Below are 7,628 nucleotides of genomic sequence, written 5' to 3' on the forward strand. Positions count from 1 at the left end.
GTTTGTCAAATGGGGGTGACTACATGACATACGGAGTTGTTGTGGAGAAAGTGTGATGCATGAGAAATGTGTGGCACATGGTGAGTGGTTACCCTGTGGCGCATCCATCCCCCAAGAGGCTGACGCTGGACACTTCCTGAAGTACGGGCTGCCCCCGTGAAAGCACCACGTAATGGGTTCATGCTGGACAGACAGATTGGATAAATGAGGAAGGGGACAAGGGAATCATCTTTATTAGTTCACTTATTATGATGAAACTAGTTCTTTGCGGGGGCAGGGGGAGGAGTCTGAAGGGCCAGAACGGCAAATCTGGTGGACAGGTCCAGATTTTAATGACCAGAGTTGTCATTTTCCTTTTATTTTTATAGTTGTCTTTGGAAAAAGAAACAGTATATATACATTTTTAATGTTGGAGGAGGAATAATTAGAATAATTTTTTCCAAGTGTTGTCATGTCTTAGTGTTAGACTGATCAACTTTTTAGAAAAAGTAATTAAATCCACACAAAGCAACTATTCAGATTGTATAATAATCATTATTTTAAAAAGATATGTTTCAAATGACTTGATTGAAACTATGGAATCTTTCATATATAGCTGCAAAAAATATGTACTTCTTAAACTTGGAAGTACCATGTCAGCATCTGAATATGACAAAATAATAATGACATTTATTTGTAACTATGTCAATATGCCCTACTTCGTCGGCTGAGAGCAGGCTGAGAATACCGGGGTTCTGGCCATCCTTCCCCCAGCTTGCTCAGGGCAGAGGATCCATGAGGAGGGACAAGCACAATTGAGGCTGTTGTCTCTCCCAGCTTGTAAAGCAGGCTGTCCCTAAGAGAAGGTGCCATTGTGCCTACCGCTAGTTCTGGAGCTGTGACTGACAGATTTTGTCCAGGGGCAGTCTGTAAGAATAGAGAACATTAATTGAAATAAACATTAACATTATTTGAAATAAAGTTCAAGCCTAAAGATGTCCCTGAAAACAATGGAGATTTTGGTGGTAAGTAATTAAGGGGAGGTTTGTAAGTAGCTCCATCAGTGCGATAAACTAACCCATAAACCAGCTAGTTTATCAGAAAGAAACAGGAAGAGAAAGCTAAAAAGAATCCTCCTGGAATCAGAAAAAAACCCTCAAAAACTAACCCTGAAAAAGGACCTAAATTTAATGGACCAGATTATGGAACAATGAATGCTCCACATAATGTAAATAATGTAAAATTCTGGGACTGATTTGTAAGTCTCCTGATTCTTCAGAAAGTTAAACACAGACTTACCAAGTAACTTGGTAATTCCACTCAGGTGTATTACCCAGGAGAAATGAAAATAATTAAAAAGAATGATGTACTGCTTCATAGTATGGCATGAATGCCAAGGGAAAGAAACCAGCCAAAAAAGATCACATATATGCTAGGATTCCATTTACACGAAGTGTCCATGTAAACAAACCTATAAAGACACAAGTATTATGTTTGCCTAGGGTGTGGGGTGGGGTAAGTTGGGAGAAATGGGTAGTGGTAGCTAACGCAGTTTTGGCATGAGGAAAAAAATCTGAAATTGATTGCGGTGATGGCATATGACTCTGTGAATATTCTAAAAAATGAAATTGAACAGTTTAAATGAGTGAATTGAATAATGTGTGAGTTCTATCTCAATCTTGCTAGTATTTAAAAAAATTATATAGGCCTGACTTGGATACTGACTTAAACATACTGAAAAACTATTTATGGCAATTCCGTTAACATGTGTTGAGATGTGCTCTTATGATTTGTATACTTTACTGTTTTGTTTTCAATTGAAGTATGGTTGACACACAACGTTACATTCGTTTCAGGTGTACGACATTACCATACGCTCACCAGAGGCAATCATCTGTCACCGTGCAACACTGCTACATCATTGATCATATTCCCTATGTGGTAACTGTTATCCTCTTGACTAATTCATAACCGGAAACCTGTACCTTCCATTCCTCTTCACCCATTCTGACCATCCTCCTACCTCCTTCCCTCTGACTACCATCAGTTTATTCTGCTATCGGTCTGTTTCTGTTTGTTCATTTATGTTGTTTTGTAGATTCCACATGTAAGTAAAATCATATGATATTTATCTTTTGGTCTGATTTATTTCACTTAGTATAATGCCCTGTAGCTCCATTCATAAGACAAATGCAAGATCTTGTTCTTTATGGCTGAGTAATATTCCATTATTCCACAGATGCACACACGCCTGCACACACACACACACACATCCCCTATACCTTCTTTATCCGTTCACCTGTCAATGGGTATTTAGGCTGCTCCCATATCTTGGCTATTGTAAATAAAGCTACAGTAAACAAAGGGGTATATATATATCTTTTCAAACTTGTGTTTTCGTTTTGTTTGGATAATTAGCCAGTAGTGGAATTACTGGATCATTTGGTGTTTCTACTTTCTAATGTTTTTAAGGAAACTCTATACTGTTTTCCACAGTGCCTGTACCAATTTACTTTCCATCACTCACAGTGCATGAGGGTTCCTTTCTCTCAACATCCCAGCCAGTACCTGTTTTCCTGTCTTTTTAATTTTACCTGCTCAAATAGTTAATATCTCATTGTGGTTTTGATTTGCATTTCTCTGTTGATTAGTGAGTGATGTTAAGGATCTTTTCATGTGTCTGTCATCTGTAGTCTTCTTTGGAAAAATGTCTATTCAGGTCCTCTGACCATTTTTTAATTGGATTGTTATGCTATTGAGTTGTAGTTCTTTATATTTTGGATAGTAAGCCCTAATCAGAGATATTAGCAAATCTTTCTCCCATTCAGCAGGCTGCCTTTCTGTTAGTGGTTTCCTTTGCTGTGCAGAAGTTCTGTGTTTTGGTGGAGTCCCAATAGTTTATTTTTGCTTTTGTTTTCCTTGCTTCAGGAGATCTATCTAGAAAAATGTTGCTATTGCCGATGTTAGAGAAATCGCTGCATTTTTCTTTTAGATGTTTTATGGTTTCAAGTCTTACATTCAAGTTTCAAGTCTTACATTTATGTCTTTAACCTATTCTGATTTTTGTGTATGGTGTAACTTGCTCAGTTTCATTCTTTTGCATGTAGCTGTCCAGTTTCCCCAGCACCATTTATTAAAGAGACCATCTTTTCCCCATTGTATATTCTTACCTCCTTTGTTGTAGATTAGTTGGCCATATAAGTATGGGTTTATTTCTGGGCTCTCTACTCTGTCCCATTGATGTGTCTTTGTGTCAGTTCCATACTGTTTTGATTATTATAGATTTGTAGTATATCCCAGAAATCTGGGAATGGGATACCTCCATTTGTTCTTCCTTCTCAAGATTGCTGGCTATTCAGAGTCTTTTGAATTCCACATAAATTTTATTATTTGTTCTAATTCTGTGAAAAATGCTGTTGTTATCTTTTAGGGATTGCTTTGAATCTAGAGGTTGCTTTGGGTAGCATGGACATTTTAGTATTAATTCTTCCAATCCATGAGCATGGAATATCTTTCCATCTGTTTGCGTTTTCTTCAATCTCTTTCATGAGTGTGTTATAGTTTTGAGAATACAGGTCTTTCACTTTCATGGTTATGTTTGTCAGTATTTTGTTATTTTTGATTACTTATTTTTGATGCAATTGTAAATGGGATTATTTTTTCAAAAATTTCTGCTTTATTATACACTATTTCCATAGTGTATAAAATCACAACTGAATTATGCATAGGTAGTTTGTATCCTACAATGTTACTAAATTCACTTATTATTTCTAATAGTTTTGTATTGGAATCTTTAGGTCCTATGTATAATTCTTTATGTCATCTGCATATAGTGACAGTTTAACTTCTTCCTGACCAATTTGAATTCCTTTTTTCTTTTCTGGTTGCTGTGGCTAGGACTTCTAATACTAGCTTGAATAAAAGTAACAGGTGGACTCCCTTGTCTTATTCTTGGTCTTAGAAAAAAGCTGTGTCTTGTATGTTAGCTGTTTCTCCTATAGCCTTATTTATGTGTAGGTACCCCCACTTGTTGAGTTTTATCATGAATGGATGTTGAATTTAGTCAAATGCTCTTCAACTATTGAGTTCTGATTTTTATCCTTCATTTTGATAATGTATTATCATGCTCATTTGTGAATATTGAAGCTTCTTTGCATCTGAAAAATCCACTTGATTGTCGCAGATGAAACTTTCAATGTATTGCTGAATACAGTTTAATATTTCGTTGAGGATTTTTGCATCTATGTTCATCAGGCTTATTGGCCTGTAGTTTTCCTTTCTGTATTGTCTTTGTCTGGTTTTGGTATCAGGGTCATACTGGCCTTGTAGAATTTATGTGGAATCTTTCCTTCCTTTTCTATTTTTTGGAATAGTTTTAGAATAGGTATTATCTCTTCTTTAAATGTCTGGTAAAACTCACTGTGAATCCATCTGGTCCTCCACTTTTATTTTTAGGGATTTTTTTTTTTTTTAAAGATTTTATTTATTAATTTGAGAGAGAGAGAGATCACAAGTAGGCCGAGAGGCAGGCAGAGAGAGAGGGGGAAGCAGGTTCCCCGTTGAGCAGAGAGCCCGATGTGGGGCTCAATCCCAGGACCCTGAGATCATGACCAGAGCCGAAGGGCAGAGGCTTAACCCACTGAGCCACCCAGGCGCCCCTTAGGGAGTCTTTTGATTACAAATTTAGGTTTGGTATTAGTAATTTTTTTCAGATTTTTCTATTCCTTATTCAGTTTTGGAAGATTATGTTTCTAGGAATTCATTTCCTCTAGGTTGTCAGATTTGTTGGCATGTAACTTTTTGTAGTAGTCTCCTAAAATCCTTGTATTTTTGTGGTATTTGTGGCTATGTCTTTTTTTTTTTTTAAATTTTTTAATTTTTAATTTTAATTTTTTTAATAAACATGTATTTTTATCCCCAGGGGTACAGGTCTGTTTTATTTCTGATTTTGTGTCTTTTTTTTTCTTGATGTGTGGCTGAAGTTTCATCAATTTTATCTTTTGAGAGAAACAGGTCTTGGCTTGGTATTTTATACTTTGTATTTCATTTATTTCTGTTCTGATCTTTATTTCCTGCCTACTATCTTGAGCTTTATTATTATTTTTTTGTTCCTTTAGGTGTAAGGTTAGATTTTTGTTTGAGGTAGGACTGGATTGTTATAAACTACAACTGTTCCCACTGTGTCCCTAGGATTTTGGACAGTTATTTTCATTTTTCTCCGTTTTCCATTTCTTCATTAATCCATTGGTTGTTTAGCAGCATGGCGTTTAGCTTACGTGGTTTTTTTCCCCTCCCCCTTGTGATTTTTAAGTTTCTTACCATAGTGGTTAGAAAAGATGTGTTATGAATTCAGTCTTAAATTTAGTAAGACTTGTTTTGTGGCCTAACATGTGATCTATCCTGGAGAATGTCCCATGTGCACTTGAAAATGTGTTCTGTTTTTGGATGGTATATTCTACATATCTATCTGTAAAGTTCATTTGGTCTAATGTATTGTTTAAAGACCGTTTCCTTATCGATATTCTGCCTGGGTGATCTATCCATTGATGTAAGTGGGGTGTTAAAAGTCCTTACTATTCTTTTATTATTATCAATTTCTCCATTTATGTCTGTTAATAGTTGTTTTCTGAATTTAGATGCTCTCACATTGGGTGCACAGAGCTTTATAATTATTTTAAGTTTTTGTTGGCTTGATCCTTATATCATTATGTAATGCCCTTGTTTCATATTATAGTTTTTGTTTTAAAGTTTATTTTGTCTAATATAAACATTGTTGCTCTTTTTCTTTCACTTCCATTTGCATCAAGTATTTTCTACCCTGATTCATTTTTGGTCTGTGTGTATCTTTAGGTATGAAGTCTCTTATAGACAGCATACATATGTACCTTTCTTTCCTCTCCCGCTCTACCTCTTTGGATTGAAGCATTTAGACCATTTGAAGTAGTTATTAGTAAGTATGTACTTATTGCCATTGTCATTTTCTGGTTTTCTTAGTACTTCTCTGTTTCTTTTTTCTCTTGCTTGCTTTCCTTGTGATTGATGCTTTTTTTTTTTTTTTTTTAAAGATTTTTATTTATTTATTTGATAGACAGAAATCACAAGTAGGCAGAGAGGCAGGGGGAAGCAGGCTCCCCGCTGAGGAGAGCCTGACGTGGGGCTCGATCCCAGGACCCTGAGATCATGACCTGAGCTGAAGGCAGAGGCTTAAACCACTGAGCCACCCAGGCGCCCTGATGCTTTTCTTTAATGTTATGCTTGGCTTTTTATTTTTTGTGTACCTATTAAAGGTTTTTGTGTAGCTATTACAGGTCTTGAGTTTGTGGTTATCATTAGGTTTAATGTAACATTCTAAGTATACAGTAGTCTATAGTAAGTTGATAATCACTTAAGTTTGAACACATTCTAAAATTCTAAAAGAACTTTTTTACTCCCTCCATATTTTATGTATAAGCATTTTCTATCTTTATTCATAGTTTTCCTATTCCTAATTATGCTTTTTTTCTTTTTCACTTAAAGAATTTCCTTTAACTTTTATTTATCTGGGAAGCTTATTTCTCCTTCAATTTTGAATGATAACCTTGCTAGGCAGAGTATCCTTGGCTGTAGTTTTTTTCCCTTTAGTACTTCCAGCAGATCATGACACTCCCTTCCGACCTACAGTTTCTGCTGAAAAATCAGCTGATAGTCTTGTGGAGTTTCCCTTGTAGATGATTATTTGCTTCTCTCGCTACTTTTAAAATTCTCCTTTCTTTAATCTTTGACATTCTCATTATGTGTCTTGGTTGTGGACCTTCTTGGGTTTATTTTGTTTGGAACTCTGTGCTTCCTGAAACTGGGTGTCTTCCTTCTTTAGGTTAGGGAAGTTTTCAGCTGTTCTCTCTTCAAATAAGTTTTCTGCCTTCATTTGGGGCCTCCTATATATGCATGTTTGTTGGCTTGACGTTGTCCGACATATTCCTTACCCTATCCTCATTTTGTAATTTTATTTTTTTTTTTTGCTACTCAGCTTGGGTGTTTTCCATTAGCCTGTTTTCCAGATCGCTGATCTATTCTCCATTCTCTAATCTGTTGATTTCCTCTAGTTTATTTTTCCTTTGTTACTGGATTCAACTGCATTCAGTCAGCCTTCAGTTCCAGAGGACGTGCTCCAGAAACAGATGTGATGTGTCTGTGGAGGAGGGGAGTTCAGGGCCTTCCTATGGAACTATCTTGGACCATAAAGTTGTGTGTACTTTACTGTTTTGTGTTAACTTTTAATGTCAATTTAATAAGAGTTGAATAGGAAATCTCCAAATGCTAAATGGTTAAAAAGTAGTCACCTTAGTACTTAAATGTAATACAGAGAATTGGATTCTCTTCCACTAGCAATGAGACTTTGGTTAAAATAGTGGTTCTTTGACTCAGTATACACAGCCATAACACTGACAAAATAATATCAGCTCCTCCTCTATCTTCCAAGACTTTCCTAAAAATTTATATTTACAAGTAGACCACGCTACTTGTGGTAAGGCCTTTCAGATAAGTCCTTATCTGAAAGCCTTGGGGACAAATGATTTGAATTTAGAATTTTTCTGATTTTAGGCAGCCCATATTATTAAATGCCCTCAGTGGGATCTGTGGAACACTGTATAATCAAATTATTTCTCTAA

This window comes from Mustela lutreola, chromosome 3, assembly GCF_030435805.1.
Source record: "Mustela lutreola isolate mMusLut2 chromosome 3, mMusLut2.pri, whole genome shotgun sequence".
Taxonomy (NCBI): Eukaryota; Metazoa; Chordata; class Mammalia; order Carnivora; family Mustelidae; genus Mustela; species Mustela lutreola.